General features: G+C 38.3%; 1 protein-coding gene across 5 annotated transcripts in view; it reads right to left on the bottom strand.

The window, feature by feature from the left end:
* The window catches only part of VPS13B (vacuolar protein sorting 13 homolog B), a 740,094-nt gene that overhangs the window by 114,720 nt on the left and 600,482 nt on the right, over positions 1–24,892 (bottom strand). The window lies entirely within an intron of this gene.

Raw genomic sequence — 24,892 nt, 5'->3', positions numbered from 1 at the left:
TCCTAAACACACATGCACTGCCAAAATTCAAATGGGAAGTGATAGAAAATCTGAACAGACTCATAACCAGTGAAGAAATCGAACCAGTTGTCAAAAGTCTCCCAACAAATAAGAGCCATGGGCCAGATGGCTTCCCTGGGGAATTCTACCAGACATTTAAATCAGAGGTAATACCCTTTCTTCTCAAGTTATTCCAAAAATAGAAATAGAAGGAAAACTTCCGGACTCATTTTACAAAGTCAGCATCACTTTGATTCCCAAACTGGACAGAGACCCAGCATAAAAAGAGAACTACAGGCCAATTTCCTTGATGAATACAGATGCAAAAATACTTAACAAGATAGTAGCAAATCAAACTCAACAGCATATAAAAAGAATGATCCACCATAATCAAGTGGGATTCATTCCTGGGTTATAGGGCTGGCTCAATATTCGCAAATCAATCAGTGTGATACATCACATTAAGAAAAGATAAAAATCATACAATCCTGTTGATAGATGCAGAAAAAGCATTTGACAAAATACAGCATTACTTGTTAATAAAATTCTCGAGAAAGTCGGATAGAAGGAACTTACTTAAACATCATAAAAGCCATTTAAGAAAAGCCCACAGCTAATATCATCCTCAATGGGGAGAATCTGAGCACTTTCCCCCTGAGATCAGGAACACGACAGGGGTGTCCACTCTCACCACTGCTGTTTTACATAGTGCTGGAAGTCCTAGCCTCAGCAATCAGGACACAAAAGGAAATTAAAGGCATCAGAATTGGCAAAGATGAAGTCAAACTTTCACTTTTTGCAGATGACATGATACTTTATATGGAAAACCCGACCAATCCACCAGAAGCCTACTAGAACTGATCCATGAACTCAGGAAAGTCGCAGGGTACAAAATCAATGTAGAATCAATGTAGAGAAACTGGTTGCGTTTTTATATACCAATAATGAAGCAACAGAAAGAGAAATCAAGAAACTGATCCCATTCACAGTTGCAGAAAGAACCATAAAATACCTAGGAATAAACCTAACCAAAGATATTAAAGATCTGTATGCTGAAAACTATAGAAAACTTGTGAAGGAAACTGAAGAAGACATCAAGAAATGGAAAAACATCCCATGCTCACGAATCGGAAGAATAAGCATTGTTAAAATGTCATTATTACCCAAAGCAATCTATACATTCAATGCAATCCCAATCAAAATTGCACCAGCGTTGTTCTTCTCAAAGCTAGAACAAAGAGTCCTAAAATTCATATGGAACCACAGAAGACCCCGAATAGCCAAAGTAATATTGAAGAAGAAAACCCAAATGGGAGGCATCACAATCCCAGACTTTAGCCTCTACTACACAGCTGTCATCATCAAGACAGTATGGTACTGGCACAAAAACAGACACATAGACCAATGGAATAGAATAGAGAACCCAAAACTGGGCCCACAAATGTATGGCCAATTAATCTTTAACAAAGCAGGAAAGGGTATCCAATGGAAAAAAGACAGTCTCTTTAACAGATGGTGCTGGGAAAACTGGACAGCAACGTGAAAAAAAAATGAAACTAGACCATATTTTTATACCAGACACAAAAATAAACTCAAAATGGATGAAGGACCTAAATGTGAGACAGGATACCATCAAAACCTTAGAGGAGAAAGCAGGAAACAAACTCCTTGACCTCAACCGCAGCAATTTCCTACTCAACACATCCCCAAAGGCAAGGGAACCAAGAGCAAACATGAACTATTGGGGGGCACCTGGGTGGTTCAGTCAGTTAAGCATCCAACTTCAGCTCAGGTCATGATCTCACAGTTTGTGGGTTTGAGCCCTGCATCAGGCCCTGTGCTGACAGCTCAGAGTGTGGAGCCTGCTTTGGATTCTGTGTCTCCCTCTCTCTCTGACCGTCCTCCACTCAACTCTGTGTCTCTCTCTCTCTTAAAAATTAAAAAAAAAAAAGAACTATTGGGACCTCATCAAGATAAAAAGCTTCTGTACAGCAAAGGAAACAATCAAGAAAACTAATAGGCATCCGAAAGAATAGGAAAAGATAGTTGCAAGTGACATATCAGATAAAGGGCTAGTATCCAAAATCTATAAGAAACTCACCAAACTCCACGCCGGGAAAACAAATAATCCAGTGAAGAAATGGGCAGAACACATGAATAGACACTTCTCCAAAGAGGACATCCAGATGGCCAATAGACACATGAAATGATGCTCAGCATCACTCATCATTAGGGAAATACAAATCAAAACCACACTGAGATACTACCTCATGCCAGTCAGAGTGGCTAAAATGAACAAACCAGGAGACTATAGATGTTGGTGAGGATATGGAGAAACAGGCACCCTCCTACAATGTTGATGGGAATGTAAACTGGTGCAGCCCCTGGAAAACAGTGTGGAGGTTCCTCAAAAACTATTAATAGAACTCCCTATGACCCAGCAATAGCACTGCTGGGGATTTACCCAAGGGACACAGAAGTGCTGATGCATAAAGGCACATGTACCCCAATGTTCATAGCGGCACTTTCGGCAACAGCCAAGTCATGGAAAGAGCCTAAATGTCCATCAACTGATGAATGGATCAAGAATATATGGTTTTATCTATACAATGGAATACTACATGGCAAAGAGAAAGAATGAAATCTGGCTATTCGTAGCAACGTGGGTGGAACTCGAGGGTGTATTTATGCTAAGTGAAATAAGTCAGGCAGAGAAGGACAGATACCATATGTTTTCACTCATAAGTGGAACAGGAGAAACCTAACAGAGGACCATGGGGGAGGGAGGGAGGCAAACCATGAGAGACTCTTCAATACTGAGAACAAACTGAGGGCTGATGGGGAAGTGGGAGAGGGTAGGGGGGTGATGGGCATGGGAGGGGGCACTTGTGGAGATGAGCACTGGGTGTCATACGGAAACCAACTTGACAATAAACTATAAAAGAAAAAAAGAAAATAAATAAATAAAAAATAGGAAAAAAAAAAGAGTGACTCCTGTGATTTTGACTGATGGAAGTATGATGAGAAGACCTATTTTTGGGCACATTAACAGGAAGGAAAAAGAAAAACAAAATTATAAAAAATTAAAGAAACTAAGCCTGACTAATCAGCTCCTGAATAAGGGGCAGACTGTACTGTGTAGTTTTCAAAATAGTAACCTTGGTTGACCTCTGATATTCTGGATAAGTGTCCTAGGGGAATAAATCTCAGTGTGATAAAAATGATACTGTGTGCAAGCTCCATTAACATTCCTAAGGAATTATCCCCAACTTCTGGCCCCTCCCTATCTCCCCACACTCGCCTGCTACTTTTACATTACATATGCCATTAGCTGTCATCAATTCACCTCCATCAATGCTACTTGAAATCTCCTCCATCTTTCAAAACTATTCTCTTCACCTTCCCCCACGAAAACAACAAAACAAAACACCCTTCTCTAATCATCTAAATTAGAAGTGATCTCTCTTCTGAACTCCCAAACATACATAGCTTAGAGCCGTCTAACGGCATTTAGCAAGACTATTCTGTGTTGTAGTTATCTATGTGGACCTGCACAAAATTCCAGCTTGGGTACCTTTGTAACTTCTTGCCTTTCCTTAAAGGAAGCCTGTGTAGAATAAGCACATAATCCCAGGTGCTACTCTCTTTGTTCAAAACTTCTACCAGAAATGTTGCAAGGGTCTCCTTGTCTTCAGCTTGCTCTTTCTATAGGCACAGATCCACTGAATGGATCATGCCAATGGTGTGTACAACCCAGACCACACGGCCTGTAAGCAAGGCCTACTTTGGCAGTTACTTTGGGGAGACAGTCTCTACTGCATTAAGCTAACTTTATTCTATTTTTGTTTTTGGTTTTCACTCGGTCACAGTCAATACGTACTTGGTACTATGACAGGCTTTAGAGATCAAAGGTAAATATCATACAAACTCTGCCCTCAAGAAGCCCAAAGTTAAAGAAGGAATCAGTAATATAAATAGGCCCAGGGTAATATGGGTATGGTAAAAAGGGGCAATGTTCCCTGCCTGCATGGAGACAGAAAATATCAGGGAAGGCTTCCTGGGAGAAGGGTCAAGAAATGAACATAGAAAAATAACAAATTCATACATGTACAAGATGTGTTTATCTTTTCAAAAATTCTATTTAGGGCATTCCCTACCTTGGAAATATTACATTATACATGAATACAAAATTAATACCATTAAATTAAATGTGAACTGTTATATTTCAGATATACATAAATCCAACTGACAAAAAATGACAATTGGCACAAACCATTGTGGAGTATCTATTTTGAAAAATCAATAACATGTATTTGAATACAAACTTGAAAATCAGGAAGCATTACTTTTTTGTTATTTGGTATATAATTTTGTTCACAACACATGAAAGCACTTGAAATTTGAAATTATATGTTCAAATCTGATAAAGCAAACACGAGCAGACTATATTGTTTCCTAAGACAATTATATCACAAATGATCACCTCAACATAGAGCCCCAAAGTTGAATGCAAAAGAAAAGTCATCGGGCATATCTCTGATGTATATCCTTACAAGAAAACATGAATGTCTTTGAAACTAATCATGATTCTTTTCCTATTACCTGTTGTGTCAGATTTACGTGAAATAATGACTTACAGTAGTTCAGTGCCAATCAGTCTTAACCTTACACTTCTCTGATTTACCATTAAGAAGAGCCACAGGCTGTTAGAAAATATGTCTATTTACATATCAACTAAACGTATCGGACCACTTGGGTTTGTTTTCAGGTTTCAGGTGGCTAAGGGAACAAAGGACGCTCTCATAGATACCTCTAATTTCCTAAGTCTTACAAAATAACTTCTTAGAAAATCTACAGAGAGGCAAGTTTCCTGGGCTAGAATGAATGGCTCTGTCTTCATAAATTTGCAGCTAGAATTTCTGGCTGTACTGACCACCATTATTTGGTGGTGACCTGTGTCCTGTTAAGCCGATCATCATGTAAAAAGAATGTAATGTGGAAAAGATGAGTTTTGGGAATGCTTTGTTAGATGATTTAGTTAAATTCATAACACAACATAGACTAGAATAAAAGCCACAGACACCTAATTTTCTGTTTTGGGGTTCATTACAGGCCTTATGAGGCAAAGTTTTCTCTAAGATTCATGGGGGAAAAATATAACACAGAAAAGTAACAAACAGCATGAACAAGGGCAAAAAAGAAAGACCCAACAGATAACTGTGCCCGTAGGTCAATTTTTATATTCACAGAGAATGGTCAGCACCTTCGTGGGTGTTCTCCACCGTGATCTTCCCCTGACCCTGCTGCCCAAGGAAAAAAAAGTATTTTTGGAACATGTCACTCTTAAAAAAGTTAAAAAAAAAACCCACAAAGAACAAATGCCTTTATATTCCCTAATATAAGCAATTCTTAAAATTTTAGTAAGCAATTAAAATAGATGTATTGGGGCATCTGTCGGTCAAACATCCGACTTCAGCTGAGGTCATGATCTTGCAGTCTGTGGGTTCGAGCCTCATGTTCGGCTCTGTGCTGACAGCTCAGAGCATGGAGCCTGCTTTGGCTTCTGTGTCTCCCTCTCTCTCTGCCCCTCCCTGCTTGTACTCCGTGTCTCTCCCTTTCTCTCTCAAAAATAAACAAATCTTAGAAAAATTAAGTAGATGGTATTAATTTCAGAGAATTCTCCATAAAAAAAGAATGGATTATTTTTAGGATAAAAAGCATAAACATTTTTACCATATCTTCCATGATTATACAATATTTAAAGGCTCTGATTTTCATTTATAATTCTTGATATGCAGAAACTGACAATTCCAAAGAGCATCAGAATGATTTTGCCCATGACAGAATAATATAGGATTATAGATTCTCTAAAAGGAACAATCTGGCACAGGTCTAAGGAACTGAGAGTTGGTCTGAGTTTCCTTAAATGTAATGAACTATAATTTTTTTTGAACTATATATCCTCAACCCCAGGACTTTCAACTGAATATTATAGATTAATAGTTTGATCTAAGTATTTAAAAAAAATTCCTCTGGCTAATAGCCAAATTCAAAACCTTTTTTTTTTTTTTTTTGTACAAAAACATATCTATTTCTAACTTCTGGCCTACTTCTCCCTTTGGACTTTATCCCTGACAGACATCTGTATTTTGTAACTTTTCCTACATTCTGGCTCTGAAGATACTCCGAGTTTTGGCCCAATAATGCTTTCTTGTTTGAATTCATCATTGTGAGAATCACAGGATTGAAAAGGACTTTGGGAGGTCATATAGACATCATCTTGCTGCTCTGGACACTAACTTCAAACCGGGAAGACAGATGATGTTTAAAGACATGCAGAAAAGATTTCGAGATTTCTCTCATCACACTGGAGTGCTTAACGTGCCTATTAGAAAATGTTTTATGATATAGTTTTCATTTTATAAAAATGTTATTTGGCAGGCCTCATGGCTTTCCATAAAATGAACTACCATATATGTTTAGTCCATTAAAGGGATATGTAAGACTGAAGTAAATTATTTGCTGGGCTCCAGTGGTATAGAACTGGGACATGGGAAGTATTTAGCTTATATGACATTAACATCCCTTTACTGATAGTAATACAAATGCTATAGACATTGCCATTCTCATTAAGTTTGGTTTTCAGCTTTATCTTATCTACTTCCACATATAAATGAGAATTACTATTTTCCTGGTTAATTTTTAATAAAACCAACTAAAACTAGCAAAACTGGGTTCATTTACTAGCTGTATGACCTTGAGTAAATTTTATTCATAGTTTCCTTACCTATTAAACTATACTGACAATATGGAATGTATACTGGGAGGAGCAAATGAAAGAATGTAGATGAAACTGCCCAGCAACATTTCTGGCACATAGAAGCTGCTCTTTTCTCTTAGTGAATTCAATTGCTGTGGGCTGGGGAAACTGCTGACAAACTATGGAAAAATCAATATGTAAAAGATTGACGGGTGAGACTTGATAATGATGGATCTGACTGATACCATCTGATCAATTTTAACCTCACTAAAAGTGTAATAAGCAGACATCATGTGCCTCTGGTTGTGATGCAATAATGAGAATATTGTGTCCCCTGGGAAGTATTCTTTAAAAAAAAAAAAAAAAGCTGAAATCTAATTAAGCCACCATAACAACTAGTTAGATTACAGAAAATACACAGAAAACAAAATATTAAACAGTAATATAAACTGTGAGTCAAAATCCAAAATGTAGAAAATTCTGTAAGTCAAATGATTCAATTTCTCCAACAAATAAATGACATGGGGGGGAAATGGGTGGGGGAAACTGTTATATATGTCAAACACAATGTGTGGACTCAGTGGGATTCTGATTCAAACAAACCAACTCTAAAAGGGAGAAGGGAGAAAAAAAACACAGAGCTAAAAAAAGTGCCATCACAGGAGAAAATACTTGCAAATCATATATCCACTAAGGGGTGAATATCTACAATATATAAAGAATTACTAGAAGCTCACAAACACAAAAACAAACAATCCAACTAAAAAAGGGCAAAAGATCTGAAGACATACTGATGGGCAACAGGCACAAGAAAAGATACTTGACATCAGGCAGCATCAGGGAAATGCAAATCAAAACCACAGCGAAGGATCATCTCCTACCTGTTAGAATGGCAATTACCAAACACACAAGAAACTAACATTTTTGTTGGGGATATGGAAAAAAGGGATGCACTTTTGTTGGGATCATAAACTGGTGCAGCCATTATAGAAAACAGTAGGGAGATTCTTAGAGAAAAAATAGAATTACCATGTGATCCAGTAATTTCACTACTGGGTATTAATCCAAAGAAAATGAAAACACTAACCCGAAAGGAATTATGCACTCCTATGTTCACTGCAGCATTATTTTCAATGGCCAAGATATGGAAAAATCTGAGTATCCAATGACAGATGAATAAAGAAAATGTGGGATACATATACAATGGAAAATGACTCAGCCATAAGAGAATGAAATCTTGCCATTGCGACAACATGGATACACTTTGAAGGCGTTAGGTTATGTGAAATAAGTCAGACAAAGAAAGACAAACGCTATATGATTTCACTTTTTTGTAGAATCTAAAAACAAAGAAGCAAACCATAAAACCAAGTTCACAGACAGAATGGACTGGCAGAGGCAAGAGTGAGGGTGGACAAAATGGGTGAAGGGTTAAAGGGTACAAATGTCTTATAAAATAAGTCATGGGGATGTAATGTGCAGCATGGTGACTATAGTTAATACTGTGTTGCATACTTGAACGCTGCTAAGAGACTATATCTTAAAAGTTTTCATCACACACACAAATTTTGTTTGGAATTATGTACGCTGATGGATGTTAACTAGATTTATGGTGATCATTTAGTAATATACACTACTATCAAATCATCATGTTATATACCTGAAATTAATATAATGCTATATGTTAATTATATCTCATTAAAAAAAGTGCCATCGATGATACTATCAAATGATACTTTTAGTATACTCAGAATGCATACTTGAATAATTTCTTGACAGACTGAGGTTCTTTGCCTTGCCACTGGCATTAGTGATTTAGTTATTTTATTGGTCTGTGTTGACTATATTAATGTGATGGTATTTAAGAAGGTCTATTTTATTTTATTTATTTTTTAAATTTTTAAAAATGTTTTATTTATTTTTGATACAGAGACAGACAGAGCATGAGAGGGGGAGGGGCAGAGAGAGAAGGAGACACAGAACCGGAAGCAGGCTCCAGGCTCTGAGCTAGCCGTCAGCACAGAGCCTGACGTGGGGCTCAAACCCACGAACATGAGATCTGACCTGAGCCAAAGTCGGAGGCTTAACCGACTGAGCCACCCAGGCGCCCCAAGAAGGTCTATTTTATAATCAGGATAAAATAATTACTGAAGTTTCAACACTGTATATAAATTTTAAAGAAATAAAAGTATTGCTTGGTAATTAATGAAGGGCTTTATGTCTAGATGGAGCCTAATTTACAACAGGATAAGCTGTCAGAAAGTTGATTCTTCAAGACCATTTTTTATTCTGCGTATACTAATATACTAAATACACTACAGCAATCACTAGGAGTACCTTACAGCAAAGTTTAGCTTTGAATTTTCTCAATGTGCTTAATAGAGTGTTTTAAAAAAATTAAAAAATTACTAATCCGAGGGCTCATCTTATAAGATAAACTTGTAATGAAATAAGAAGAAACTTTGGAAGCTTACTCTTACAGAGATATACTGTGATTTAGCTAAAGAGAAAGAGTTAGTGGTCAATGTTTGGAATCAATTTCTCCTCACAGAGAAAAAAAATGTCATAATAAAGGGTAAAAATATGGGTAAGATTAATAGAATTATGGCCTATTTTCAAAGAACGGTTCAAAGTTGGCGTAAGTAGCAAATAAGTCAGGCAGAGAAGGACAGATACCATATGTTTGCACTCATAGGTCTAACAGGAGAACAGGAGAAATCTAATGGAGGACCAGGGGGAGGGGAAGAGGGAAAGAGAGTTGGGGAGAGAGAGGGACACAAAACTTGAGAGACTATTGAATGCTGAGAAGGAACTGAGGGCTGAAGGGGAAGGGGGAGGGGGGAAAAGAGGTGGTGGTGATGGAGGAGGGCACTTGTGGGGAAGAGCACTGGGTGTCATATGGAAACCAATTTGACAATAAACTACTTAAAAACATTTAAAAAAAGTTGGCTTAAGTAGCAAACAGTTTTCTAATGCAAATTATTTTTCAATCAACAAATATAAAACTGAATGCACTGTATGTATACTGCAAAATCACTGCAACAAAATGAAGTTTGAGAGTTGTGTTAAAAGAAGGTGGCTGTGGTGAAAAGGACTCTTTGGGAATCCTAGTTCAGCTTCCATATGGTAACACTCACAAAAGCAAAGAACCATGCCAGTCATATCTCTTCACTGAAAGTGCCCTTTGTTGAGTATTAGTTCCTTGAGATAGTTTGAAGGGGGTTTCTCCTGCATAACAGGAGAGCAAACCATTCCAGTCCACCATACAAGTGAACCGTTAACAAGAAAACAAGTATACTTCACAGAATTCCTTCCAACACACACCTAAAACCACCATATTATTTAACTGCCTTTGGCAGTATTGTGAGCATCTCAGTGATTCGCCACTATGTGGCTGATAAAGCAGTGAAAAAATGGCTGCCATCTGCAGTTACTTATTGACATAAGTCTAGGCTTTCAAACCATTGTGACGCCGAGATGATCAAAGTGCCTGACACGCGCTTTGGCTTAGGTTGGCTTTATAAAGTGCAAGTGGATCTCTCCCATTAACAAGTAGTATGGGTAATGACATAGATAGAATACTCTTTTATAATAGTAAAACTAATAAAATGCATTATAGAGTACAGAATCTAAATGGAGAACAAGCCATCTTTTCAGTCTGTGCTTAGAGGAAGCAGCTGCTTTTGACCATCCCACAGACAAACAACATTTAAGAAATACTCATCATACGTGAAAGCACGTTTCACGAAGGGCATCTTCAAGAAGATCCCCTGAAGTACATCAAGTTCAACAGGACATCCACTTTCCCCATCAGTCTACAAGTATGGATATATCCCTCTAGTTAAGAATGTGGATTCTAGAATCAGGAATCCTAAGGAAGAATTCTGCCTTTGCCATTCAGCACTGGCATGCCCTTGGAAAAGTGATGCGATCCCTCTGAGCCTTAGTTTCCTCATTTGTAAATTGCAAATGATAACAGTTTTTATAGCACGGTGAAGATTAAGTGACATTAACATACAGTGCTCTTAGCACTGCGGATGGCACTAAATAGGAAAATAATAAATGTGGGGGAGGGAGTTAAAATATTACCTCTTCCCATACTGAAACCTTACGGTCTTTTTCCAACATATATACATTGTTCTTGGCACACTACTGCTTTATCAAGGTTTGTTGGCTAATATTCGTAGGATATGGATATCAACCAAAACTTCACTTAGGCCTTGCCATTTGTTATCTCACGTCCTTTCTTAAAGAACTGACATTTTATCTCTAGTTTCTTCTCTCTCTAAAGAATTAACAAATTACTCAACTCTCTACTTACTCTACCAGTAAAGTCATCGATCAAGCATAAACTAAATTAATAACTTCTTTTCTAATTCCTAGCTTCTTCTCTCCATCCTTCAATTCCTTCCCCACAAATACTGAGCAACTACTACAATTCAGTTTCTAGGTGACCAGGAAACACTGATGAATGAGGAAAAGGGCCCTGTTCTCACAATATTTACAGTTTAGTGAGAATATCAAACAAACCAAAGTGACCCAAGCACAGATCCCAAGAAGGAGATGGGTTATAATAGGGAAATGGCTCTTCCATGGTGCCTTGGTGACTAAAACTTTTCCCCAAGTCAGCAGTGGCCTCAGGTTGTCAAAATCACAGCTTGCTTTCTTTTTTCCCAGTCTACAATGTACTCTGTTGGTAGTCATGATACTGCAGAGTCCCCGTGCTTCTTAAACTTTTCACTATGCCTTTAAACTGATACTGCTGTCTCCCAGGCCTTCCTCTCTGACCGCTTCTTTGCTGATTTATATAATAGTATCCTGAAGTTTCCATACCAAATTACCACAAACTTGCTGGCTTAAAACAACAGAAATTTATTCTCTCATGGTTCTGGAGGCTAGAAGTCCAAAATCAAAGTGTCAGCGGGGCCATGGTCCACCGAAGACCTCTTCAGCCCGAGAGTCTCTGGGGAAGTCTCTAGGGAAGAATCCTTCCTTGCCTTTCCCAGTTTCTGGTGGTTCCTGGCAATTCTTGGTATTCCTTGGAGTGTACCTCTATCACCTCAACTTCTGCGTCCTCTGTCTTCACATGGCCTTCTCCCCTGTGTATATTTGTCTCTATCCGAATTTCCTCTTCTTCTAAGGATACCAATCATTGGATTATGGCCCACTCTAACATAGTATGAATTCATCATAACTTAATTGCAGTTGCAAAAACCCAATTTCCAAATAAAGTCACCTTCTGCGGTTCTGGGTGGAAATGAATTTTGGGGGTACACTGTTCAAGCCACCACAATTCCTAACCTACTATTTATTTATTAGACATAGTGAGATTTCTCATGGTTCTATTTTCAGTTCTCTTATTTTCAAGGTCTTCACTTAGAGGCTTTGAGTGTGACTTCTCCCTATTTTACTTTCATGGCTTCAATTTTGACTTCTATGAGGATGATTTACCAAACCATTTCTTAAATGGTTTAATGTCCTGATTCTTTTCTGAATGGGCTTCCTGCGTTCCTAAACTTGTGGTAGGCATTTCATCATAATTAGTCCCCTAAAATCTTAAATTATAAGTGTTCAGTGCAGAACTTAGTATCTTTTCTACAATCCTGACTACCCCATTTCTTCTCTGACATTTCCAGGCCCCATTAATAGTATTCCATCTAACCAGTAACTTGGGCTAGAGTCATTTAATTTCCCCCTATTACCATCTGCACCCAGACACTGAAATCTATTTATTTTACCTCCAGATGTTTCTCTCTTACATGCATTTCCTCCTTCCCATCCCAACCATCATTTTCACTACTGCTGAGTGATTGTGCTCTGAATAGGTCTCCAGGCAGCCCAACCTCTAGTCTCTAATTCATCTTTCCCTCTGTAATCAGCCATGGTCGTTACTCAGCTCAATAACCTTAATGACTACTCTCACAGAATAAAGTACTTATGAAATAAACCCCAAGTGTCTCAGCATAGCGTTAAAATCCTCTACTATCTGGCTTTAAACCTACTTTTCAAGCTCATCAACTACTATTATATTAACTTCTTTCTCTGCATTTCCTGTGACACTCACTGTATAAAACTGGGTGATAGTTGATGCATTTGTTTTATTAAGCCTGGACAGTCTTTGAAAGAAGCTTGTAAGAACACCTCATAAATGTTATTAATTATCATCACCACCTTTGGTGCAAGTTTGTGGGACAGAACAGAGGCTAAGTAAAGCGGGAAAGGATTCACAAAGTGCTGACATTCAAATGTCCTTCAGCTGATGATTGGTAAGTAAAATGTGGTATATCCATATAATGGAGTATTATTTGTAAACAAAAAGGAATGAAATACTGATCCACGATACAATATGGGCGAATTGTGAAAACATTATGCTAAATGACAGAAAAGCCACAAATGATTCCATTCATATGAAATGTCCAGAATATATAAATATGTAGACATGGAAAGTAAATTAGTGGGTGTTTAGGGCTGGGGGTTGGGAAGACTGGAGGGTGACAGCACTAGGTTTCCTTTTGTGATGCTGAGAATGTTTGGAAATTGATTGTGGTGATGATTGCATAAGTCTGTGCGTAGAGTAAGAACCAGTGAATGACACCTGTTAATTGGGTGAATTGGATAGGATGTGAATTATACCTCAGTAAAGCTGCTAAAAAAAAAAAAAAAAAAAAAAAAAAAGCAGGGGCGCCTGGGTGGCTCAGTAGGTTAGGCATCTGACTTCAGCTCACATCACGATCTCACAGTTTGTGGGTCCGGGCCCCCATGTCTGGCTCTGTGCTGACAGTTCAGAACCTGAAGCTTGCTTCCCATTCTGTGTCTCCCTCTCTCTCTGCCCTTCCCCTACCTGTGCTCCCTCGCTCTCTCAAAAATAAATAAACATTAATAAAAAGTGCTAACAGCATAAGAGAACCAAGATTCCTAACTTTGATGCAGTATTTGAAGAGGCTGCTACAAAACATGTAAGGCTCTCAAATTTAATTTATTTCTAACTATGAGTTGAGTAAAAAAAAAAAAAAAGACATGCATGATTGAAAATGTATGACAAAAATGAATTTTTCAGGCTAATGTCTTTATGAAAAGGATAGGTAAAGGGATAAAGAGTTTGTAGTGTGTGATAAAAACTCAGTTTTTTTCCAACATTCACAATCTAGGGCCAAGCAAGAGTCAAACTGGCACCTGGAGATGGTAAGCCCTGAGAGGAAAGTAATAATCGCAGGCATGATATGCTAGACACTGACCTAAGTGCTTTTTACCTAGCAAGCATTTATTCTTCCTAGCAACTCAGAGGGATAGCCTACTATTATGTCTAATATGCACATAAGGAAGCTGAGGTACAGAGAAGTTAAGTATCTTGCCCAAGGGTCACGGAGCAGACCTTGAACCTGGACTCAGCTACTTTGGTTCCAGAATCTTTGTTCTTTAAAAAATTTTTTTTTAAATGTTTACTTTTTTTGAGAGGGCAGGAGGAGAGAGAGATAGAGAGTGTGAGTGCGGTGGGGGCAGAGGACCCAAAGCGGGCTCTACACTGATGGCAGAGACCCTGATGTGGGGCTCAAACTCACAAACAGGGAGATCATGACCTGAATCAAAAAGATGTCTGACTGACTGAGCCACCCAGGTGCCCCTCGAGAATCTTTGTTCTTAAGAAATGGGCTATATTACCTCTCTGCACTTTATTTTTCTCCGTTTGTATTTCGCTTTTCAACACTGTAGCTTTTAAGAAATAATTTTTATCTAACAAATAATGGGTTTTATTGTTACTTTCATAGGGTGGAAATACTTCTTTTTGGGAAGAATAATTCATAAAAAGATGATTATAAACCATCAATTCATATTTACTATCTTTTTTTACATCCCATTTTTCATAATGAGAAGTATGCATTAAATACATTGCTAAGCAGAGTTCTTCATTTCCAGAAAGAAATGCTTCCCCTCACCTTTTAATACAAGAGTATTTAATAGGAAAAAAGAAACAGATGAATAAAATTCCTACCACTAAATAAAGCGACACGACAACAATGACTTCACTATACTTCCTGTTTGCAATTAAAAATAGAACTACCCTATGACCTGGCAATAGCACTACCATTTGCTTTAAAAGCATGTCTTATTGACAGATTCCTTCCCTACCTCCTATTTTTGAGGGGCAAGGAATGCTAGCGCTTCAAATTACCTACCTACCTAATCTATCTATCCATCCATCTGTCCGTCCATCCATCGATCCATCGATTGATTAATCCATCCATCCCTCTAAAAATCTCATTTGCTTTTTCAGTTTTCTCTACAAACGCTGTTTCAGCCAACAGTTCTCTATTGAACTAGAAAGCGAATTCTCTTACTGCCTTACAGACTGAACAATGACTTTCCTCACCCGGTGAGAAGCCGGAGCGGGTCCCAGAGGTGGCCAGCGCAGCAGGGGGTGCCGGCAGGGAACGCTTGTTGTCTCTCACTAGCTCTCCTTCCTTTCTTCCTCAGCAAAGAGTCCCAACTTCCCCTTTCACAAGGAGTGGCCAGGTGACACGATTCTGGACAAGAGAGCAGCAGGAAGATGCCCAGGCCGTCTCTACTTTGTGGAGACAGTCCTACTTGTCTACCTTTCAGATTGTTCTCAGTGTGATGGGAAAAGAAACAACAGTTTTAAGTTGCTGTCAATTGGTATTTTCTGTCTCTCATATGTGGACCTAATCCTAATGGACACAGATCTCAGTTTCTCCAACAGTGTTGTTGGGATTCTTCCTTGAGGATTCATATATACTTTACAGGAATCTATAAACTCCTTGAAATTGCATGGTAAATCTGTGTGCACACACTTTGCAGGCGGAAGAGGCCAGTGGCAACTCATTTAACTTTTCAGATTCTCAGCCTTGTTGCCTGTTGTAAAGGAAGAACACTCATCTCTGTAGAGCTTCATTTCAGGAGTAGACACACTCTGGATATGGTGCTGAGCATAAAGAACGGTGCCTAGCACAAGACATACTCCTCATTTCCAAAATTTCATAGTCTTATCACACTGCCCACTGAGCTTAAGTCTAGCAGTCATCTATGACTTCCCTTTGTCCCTCCCATTAATTGACTGTTATTAGTTGTCAAAAGCATAGATTCTTTTTCTCTACAGTGTCTCCTGTATTCACTGCTTTGTCTTCATACTCTGTCCCCTACCCAGCTTTCAGCCTCTGTTGTCTCCTCTCTGAGAACCCTCATGGGTCTTCTCATGTTTGGTCTCTTCTTTCTACATTCTGTTCTTTCCCAGATCAGTAAATCAGTTTGCCCAAAGGCCCGGACTGCCAATTGCTCCCCAATGTTTTTCGAATCAAACACAACTCCATCTAAAAGGAGTCAAAGTAGCACAACACGGAAGAAAAAACTTCATACAGACCTAGCTCTGAGTCCTGGTTTTAAGTCCTTATTGTTCTGTGATCTTTGGAAAATCAGATGACTTCTTAGAACCTGAGTTACCTTAGCTCTAAAGTAGAGGAGTAGAGGTAACAGTGTCTGCTCTGCAGCACTGCGGTGAGGATCGTGGGGACAGGATACAGAAAAGCACCAGGCCTGTGTCTGGTACACACTAGGTTCACAACGAATGTGTTACCTTCTTCCTTCCCTCCACGTGAAGGAACATGGACTAAAAAACCATCTCTGGATCTTATCACCCTTACGCCAACCCCTTACTTGTATAACCCATGCTAGCCGGCCCAGATTATCTGCCACTTCCCAGATAATGAGTTCTGTCTTCTCTTACCCAATTCTGCAATTGCGCTCAGACTGATTTTTTCTTCATATTTCCTTTCCCTTCAGTTTATGCTGAAATCCTACTCAGCCTGCAGGGAACCCTTCAATTGCCATCTCCTCTGTGAAGCCTTTTACTGTTTTTCCAGTCACACGCAATCTCTCCTTGTGGCACTTCATGGTGCTACCTTGCCTTATTTTGTGGACTTATTCCCCCGCCTGGAAGACTATGCCTTGAGAGCAGAACTAGCACCCTGTCTGTCTCTGCAGCCCTCATGGCCTCACTCACATCCTTGTATCCATGTTTACTGAGTTAACCTCAGAGTTTTAAAGTAGAGCTCTTTTCCATATATTCCTAGATCCTTTTTTTATACTTTTACACCACAAAGACAGAATGATTAAAAGTGTGTTCAGGGAATACTCTATTTTAGGTTCCCCCCTTATTGTCCAAAAAAGGAAGCAATGCTTCTGGACGTAAAACACTTAGTAGTTGATCCAGCACTGTTACCCATCATTCAAAACCATTTATTATTGTGTCCATTGGACTTTTTCTTTTCCTTTATTTCCTAAGAGTCTGGCTTTGCCTCTTACTTCCCCAAAGCCCCCAAGACTCTTTTTTTCTTTCTTTCTGCATTTCAACAACAACGTATCTCATATCTGGGCTTTGAGCACTCCTCCTAAAGATGATGGATAGGAGCAAAGCCTTTTGGGACACGTAGTACAGCTGCCCGTGGCAGGAGGTGCTTATAAAATAAAAAGGCCCAGGATTCTGGGAACATACTTGTAGCTCTAAGTGAACTTCCCAACACAGCTGAAAAGAAACACCCAAGAATACTTCCTTTTATTCTTTTAAAGCTGTGCATGGAAGAGGCACATCACATTAGAATGCAAGTAACTCACAGAAGGATTCTTTTTATGTAGTGTCACCATGTGCTAATACCATAACCTTTACCTATCAGGTACATGTGCTTTAGAATTACAGGAAGCTTGCAAAGTCAAGTTTAAAGCAGCAAAAGTTGAGTTTTAATTTATTGGATAATATTGGGTATCGCTGTTTGACTTAAAACATTTATTCATGTAATTATGAAAAAGAAGAACACTACCACAACTACAATTTTTAATGAAACCTTAGTTCCATCTATGGGTGAGTAGGTAAGATAAAATATTATCAGAAAACTAAACACAATTAAATCCCCACTAAGCTGTAGACATGAAACATCACATTGTACACTCAATTCCAAAAATAAAAAATATTTTAGATATGAAGTTCTCCTGCATTATTAGAACTGGGAAAGTACAATCCGTGAAGCTGCTAATGTGCTCCATAGTCATTGCATTAGAGAGAAGACACTGACCAAGAAAGGTACTGATTTTAAGCATTTTGGGGACAAGCAAATATCTCCTATGTGTCAGCAGGTCATAGGAACTTGCCCAATTGATATTTTGGGAGAATGCTAGGGGAGAACAAGGAGATTTAAAAAGTGACATGAGGCGTTTCTCTAGATACAGACAGACAGCCTTTGAGGTTCAACAGAGAAACAGCTTTGCCAGTTATCTGCAAAGGGAAAAGCTGGAAAAAACACAGTAAAAAGGGAGTAAAGGTTTTTCTTTAGTGAGGCTGTATTTCTAGAGATCTTCTGCCAGTGGTGATTCTTCTCTAACACTATAGACCATATACAACAGGCTTTCCTCTTGGAAGAGCAGAATACACTGTGCAGACCTTCAGAATCCATCAGATTGGGAAGAAGCAGATGTCAGGGTGAGGCCAGCACTGACCACGAGTGTGGCCACACTAGCCAGGGTGAAAAGCAAGAACAGTAAGGGGTCTGACATAGGATGGATCTCTCTTGGGGGTATCTGCAAAGTTCACAATAATCCCTAATTCAGTCATGTTGGTCGTGGCCATCGTTGAATGAGCCAAGAGCACCTGACACCACTATAGGTCAATCAGGAGTGTGGAACTGGACCTAATGCTGCACTTGTAAATGTGACTCTGGGAACTGTGCTCTGGGAACTGTGGGAAGACTACCAGGTGGTCTGAGAAGCAGGAGAAAAGCTAGTCTGTTAAAAAGGAAGAATGAAGCCAACATAGGGAAAGAAGGAGAGCAAAGTGATAGTATATAAACACCCTCATGGGTTCCTATCTTCCATTCCTGGCCTCGCCCTTCGAGAGGCCCAGCTGCCCTTGGCCTCTAGAACCCCCCACTGTACCTTGATACTAGATCCCACTATTTTTATTTAAGCCCAGCTTCAGTGGGGTTTCTGCTACCTGCAAACTATAGGACGGTAGCTGACATACTACCTTGGAGGCCCTGACCGTGCAGCTTTGGGAAAGTAGTGTCTCTTATAACAGCCATTCCCAGTCAGTGACAGCATGCCACTAGTCACAGGCATGGCCAGCATACCTAACAACTGTTCTGACATTAATAGGTTATAAATACAGTCTTGCTGAGAAAGACTTTCCCAGGAAGAGCTTTCTTGGTCTAACACAATACGGTCTAGGTTCTTTGATCAATTGATAAGATGATGATGATAATAATGGTGATACTGAAAACAGCTACCATTTACTGTGTGTTGAAATAACAATTTACTACGCCTTCATGTGAGACACGATGCTGGTGCTCTAGATATAGTATATCTACTTCTCACAACTCTTTAAGGTAGCTGGAGTATAATTTTCTTTAGAAAGGTTTGTGACAACAGTGCACAATAGAGATGTCACTTGGGAAAGACCAGCCTGCTAGGAAGGCAGGTAGCCACAAGAGGATACTTAGCATGATAGATTCACCACGATTCAAGATCTGGCCATTGGTCTTGCAGTCTCAGAAAATTTCCATAGTGTTCTAGCACTGACTAGACTAAGGAATGCTGAGTCATGCAACAAAGTTCACTAGAGACTGATATATAAACCAGATGCCAAGTTATTAATTTACCATGAGATGGATAACTAACTGCCAAGCAGCCTGGATATCAATGCTGGCCTGAGCAACGTATGATACTCTCTCTGTAGACAGACTGCGCTGGAGCCAAAGTTTTAGAAGGCTGGCTATTTGGGTGGTTGGATGATTTGAATGTTAGACACAGAGATCTGACAGCGGATACATTCATCTTCATAAAGGGGATTTAGCTACCAGGTGAACCAGATGCCTGGGCACCATTTCTTTGGATGCTGCCAGAAGATCTTGTGCCAACAAATGCTTCTGTGACCCTCCTAGGCTTCAACAGCTGACCAGTTTTCCTTCTGAGGGAAACATTTTTCCTTTAGATGTCTTAATATCCAATCTATCTTGTGTGTCTAGGAGTCCTTTTATTTATTTAAGTTTATTTTACATATCTTGGGTCTGAGTCACGATTTCATAGTTTGAAGAAAAGAATACTTTTATTTTATTTTAGTCCATATTTCTCAACAGAGTAGCTCAATATCACCAGAATGTATCATCTACAAAATTATTATCCCAATGCTTTACAAATAGGGTAAAAAACCATGGGTTTAGAGTCAGAAAGACCTGGGATAAAATTCTGGCTCCCCCATTTTAGGTTTTAGAATTCAAATCCAGTCAATTTTTCTTGCCCTCAGTTTCCTCAGTTACAAAATGGTGATAATGTGTACCTCTCAGAATAAAATGAAATTTAATGAGGGTATTATGCAAAGCACCTAGCATAGTTCCGGGTGTGAAAGATGAATGATTATAACACATTGGAGCAAAAACCACCCAGATCTCAACCATTTAGATTCTCTCCCTGGTTTCCAAGTATGCAATTTTTTTCTTCATTAGTCTTCCAATGTGGTTTCACTTTGATTTTTAAAATCATATTAATGTTACTTTAAAAACTAATTTCCCTGACTTTTGAACTGAATAAACAAAAGCAAATTGGACATGAGTGCACTGATTTCTTTGGCTTGCTGTTCTCCTTCTCCACCAGAAATAAACAAATGACACAGCTTTTGTTTTTTTTTTTCTTCCTGTTATCCTTGTGAAGATATCGCTTATGGATTCTAGTCATGTTTTTCTCATGTAAGAATTCTTCACTAAATTCTGATGTTTAAAAAGGCTTTGTTACTGAAAAAGTACTATGAAATCACACAGTTTAGTAACAAATTAATTCTGTATGTCCCAATTAAATCAATTTACTTTTCAGATGTCAGAATTCCTCAAGTTATAGGATTCCTCCTATATGAATGTATGGGTCTATCTTATTATTCAGCTATTCCATCATGTGTTTGCATGTGTAATTATGCACTCTATTTTCAAGTAGATCATAAACCGGTATGAGTAGGGACAGATCTCTCTCTTTATATACTCACGTTCTATACACTGTAGTGACCTACGCTATTTTAAGAGGACATTAAATAAGTATTTTGGGTGAGAAATGCCATGAAGTTGGAAATAAAATAACAGATGTTTATCATATCATTTGTTAATTATATTCATATTTTCTGAAGGTATAGATTTAAATCTAAGTATCTAATTTTTCTAGTGTAAAGTTTTGTGAACCTGTGTTATCTTTTCCTCAAATTATTTAAACGTTTTCTTTCCTTCTCCTCTGACTTGCATGCCAGGAATCTTATGTACATCCTAGATGTACATAAGATTTTCTTTTAATCTACATTGTAATCAATACCAAACTTATCTTCCATTTTACTTCTTTAACTTTGCTTCTCCTCTGTTTAAATTGCTTCAGTGATCCCAATCCCCTTAGTGTTTGTCTTGAATTGTAAAGCTCAAGCTTTTACTATGAAGATCTTTGAGGAAAGATGATATTTAGTTTGGCCTATTCTCACATACCAAATGAAGATACCTAAAAATTTGTTCAACACATAAGTGAAAATAAATATGAAACAAGAATAATGCAGTACTGAGAAAAGAGAATAAGCTCCATGACAGATCTGTATGAGAATGAAAATATCCATTGACAATTTTACCTCAAAAATGGATAAAAATTTTACAATCTGGGTATACCTGTTTTTCCGAAAGTGAATCCTAATAGGCAGTGAACAAGATAGGATGAGGAGAGGAAAACTTAAAACATGCTAGACATAGTGCCAGAAATTCTGATATTTAAGCTCATTGACGATGACACAAAATTCCTTCTAGGTTGATGGCTTTACTCTATCCTAAAAGTTGTAATTTTATTGATACCTAAGTATACTACTAATACTTAAAATTAAACATGATAAAAATTATGAACTGACATGAAATAGGCTCCTTTTGCTTTCTGCGAACATTAATTTCAGGGTCTTTATTCAGAACCTATGGTTAGTACATTTAATGTATAAACATGTTTTCCATATTTTTCATTACAATTGCAAATTCATTACAATTGCAAAATAAATTCTATAAACTCATATGGGGAGTCTGTTTATAAATCCCATTATCAATCATGGAAACTTATATAAACAGACAAATCTGAGGGTTCTATATAAGTGAACTCTAGAAGGTCAGTTTTTTATGAACTAAACATCCTCAAGGAAAATGTCAACCAAACCTGATTCTGTTTTTAGCCTAAAACCAAAGAGATTAACTTAACTTTGTATTTAAGAACTAGCCTCTGTCTAGGGGGCAGTAGGCTTGGCAGTATTTTCAGTGATCTCACCAAGAGCCTATGTAACATAATGACATCAGACTATGTGTTTACGGTAGATAATACCACTGAAGCATAACGCAATGTATCTTGACATAATTCAGTTTGCAAAACCCAAACTCATTCAATAGCTTCATAAAATAGTGACAAACAATGTAATACTTCTGAGTAATATAAAATAGGAACATGGACATTCATGCATCCATTTGATATATTGAATATCTCTACTGCAGTAGATACTATAAGGGACATAATGACAAATTTGATATGATCACTGCCATTGGAAACCAACAATCTAGGAGACAAGATATGAATACATAGTTAAAATGTGGGAAATAGTAGGAGAGATAGCATAGAAATGGTACTATGGAGTGTCATAGGACTACAGAGGAAGAGGGTACTATGTTGGAGATGGTATCCAGGTTAGGCTTGAAAGAGTAGAGGGCATATGGGCTGTTTGGAAGTATGGGTAGGATTTCAAGCAGAGAAAGGGGAGATTCAAACGAAGTGGGAGAGGTATGGAAATCAGACTGTCACAGGTAGGTTTGGTAAAGGCTGAACAGGCGTCTGACTAGAGGGTAGAGCATGTGTAATGGAGTGAAAGGTAAAGCTGGGTAGGGGCTGGAGAGGTTATGCAGGGCCCTAAAGGTCAGTCTACTAGGTAGACTGAATAATTGAATGGTTTTCTCAAAGAATTGATACAATTCATTTGTTCCTTTAAGAGCTTAGTAGGATAGCATGAGGGAAGAAAGACTGAAAGCTGGAATTCTATTTAGAAGGTTCTTTTAGTGGTCCAGCCATTTGCTTGTGAAAGAGGAGTGAGTGGAGGGAAAGAAAGAAACTTTGCTGAAGTCTTACTATGTGTAAGGCATTTATTTGCTTTAGCTATAATATTTCATTTAATTCTTACAATATCTCTGAAAGGTAAATAACATTAATTCCAGTGTTCAGTTGAGGAGCTGTATCGCCAGGAGCAAGCCCAAGGTCTGGCGCTGCAAGTGCTCAGGGAAAAAGCTGTCATATTGAATCAAAGCTATGATTCATGCAATGTATTTTCTGTTCTCAACAGAAGCTCCAAGGAAACAAAATAGTCTGTATAGTTCTAAGATTGCAACCCCGAGAGGTATTTCTACAAATGAGGCTCACCGCAACCCTTTGGCCAAATTCTGCTCCTAGTGAGGATTAGATTAGATTAGAAACTTAGCAGCATGGCCACCGTCTGCCTGTCCTGCTTTTATTCTTCCATTCTGGTTATCAAATTCTGGGTGTTCCTTCTTACTGCTGGGATCAAACTCTCCCTTTAACTTATAGCTGGTCAACCTTCTCTTGATTCTTAGACCAGCATCCTGGTCTTGGAACTCTGCCCACATCTCAGTTTCTGTCTCTCCAACAAGATGTGAAATATGGTAGGATCTCTCTGATACAACTCTTTGTTGGTTGCAACCTGCCAGGCTCCCATGATGCATTGCTTTGGTTATGTGACAAGTCTACTGTCTCGACCTGGGAACTGTCCCAGATCTCCTGGACTACTCCTGCTGACTGCAGAATCATCAGCCCCCACTCTCTCTGGTCTAGCCCATGCTTATGTCTGATGAAAAAATTGAGAGATTAAGAGATTAAGTTACTTGTTGAAGGTGACACAGTGTGCAAGTGGCAGCATCAGAATTTGAACCCAGGCATTCTGGCTAGAGTTCATTCTCTGAACCATAATGCTCTTCTGCCTCTTCTCTGTCAGTGAGAAGATAAAGAACATGTCATCAGTGAATGTACTTACTATCTCAAATGCCTTATTTAATACAACTGGCCCACACTACCACAAATAGTTAGTATATTAACATGCAGTTATAAATATGAACCCTAAAAGCAGATAGAGAGAAGCTCTTACATAATAGTGAAACTTTGATATGTGAGTCTTTTCATTTTGCTTGAAACTACTAAAGATGTTCTACATCTAGACAATTCTAATAAGTTAGAAGTATTCAAGGATATTGGTAATAAGATAGGAGTATTCAAAGACATGGCTATAGGAGAGAAGATAATCATGAGTATGATCTTAAAAGGAGAGGAAACACATTTAAGAATTTAAAGACTCACAGTAGAGATGCTAAGAGAGTAGATTTTAAGAATTCTCATCACAAGAAAAAAATCAAAGTAGACTGTTGACATCTTAGCAAATCAGATAGCTCTGAACACTCAAGCTCACTTGACAAAGCAATAACAGATTTTATTGTTACCAATTCAGAAGATGAACCTCTAACTAAATATATTATAATGAGGAATTTAAACAAGAATTAAATAAGCATATAATATTTTTTAATGTTAATATGCTAATATACCATTATGAATCTTGGATCTCACCTATTTAAGTATAGAGCAGTCATTAAAAAAATTGGTGAATTAACTCTATGTACCAAGAGCTGGATAAAAGTGATGAAGAAATACAAGAAACTTATTTTCTAATGGTAGAGAGTAAATAAATAAATGCATACAAAAATGCTAAATAGCAATAAGAGCTATGAGGAAAAGTAAAACAAGGGAATGTAATATAGAATAAAGAAGTGGTAGTGAAGCAGCCAAAAGAAAACATTTGAGCTGGTATGTAACTAACAAAGTTGGGGGACAGAGCATACCACTCTTTGGTGGTATGCTCAAAGAGAAAAAAGAGGCTAGCATGGCTGGAGCAAAGTGAGAAATGGGGAATCTGGTATGAGACCAAATCAGAGAGGTGGTCAGGGCACAGATTGGAGGTCTTCATAGGTTATAGCAAGATGGTTCAATTTTGTTCTAAGAAATAGAGGAAGATACCCTCAGGTTTTAAATTAGGGG

Source organism: Suricata suricatta, chromosome 15 (assembly GCF_006229205.1).
Source record: "Suricata suricatta isolate VVHF042 chromosome 15, meerkat_22Aug2017_6uvM2_HiC, whole genome shotgun sequence".
Classification (NCBI taxonomy): domain Eukaryota; kingdom Metazoa; phylum Chordata; class Mammalia; order Carnivora; family Herpestidae; genus Suricata; species Suricata suricatta.
This window is presented reverse-complemented; position numbering and strand designations above follow the sequence as displayed.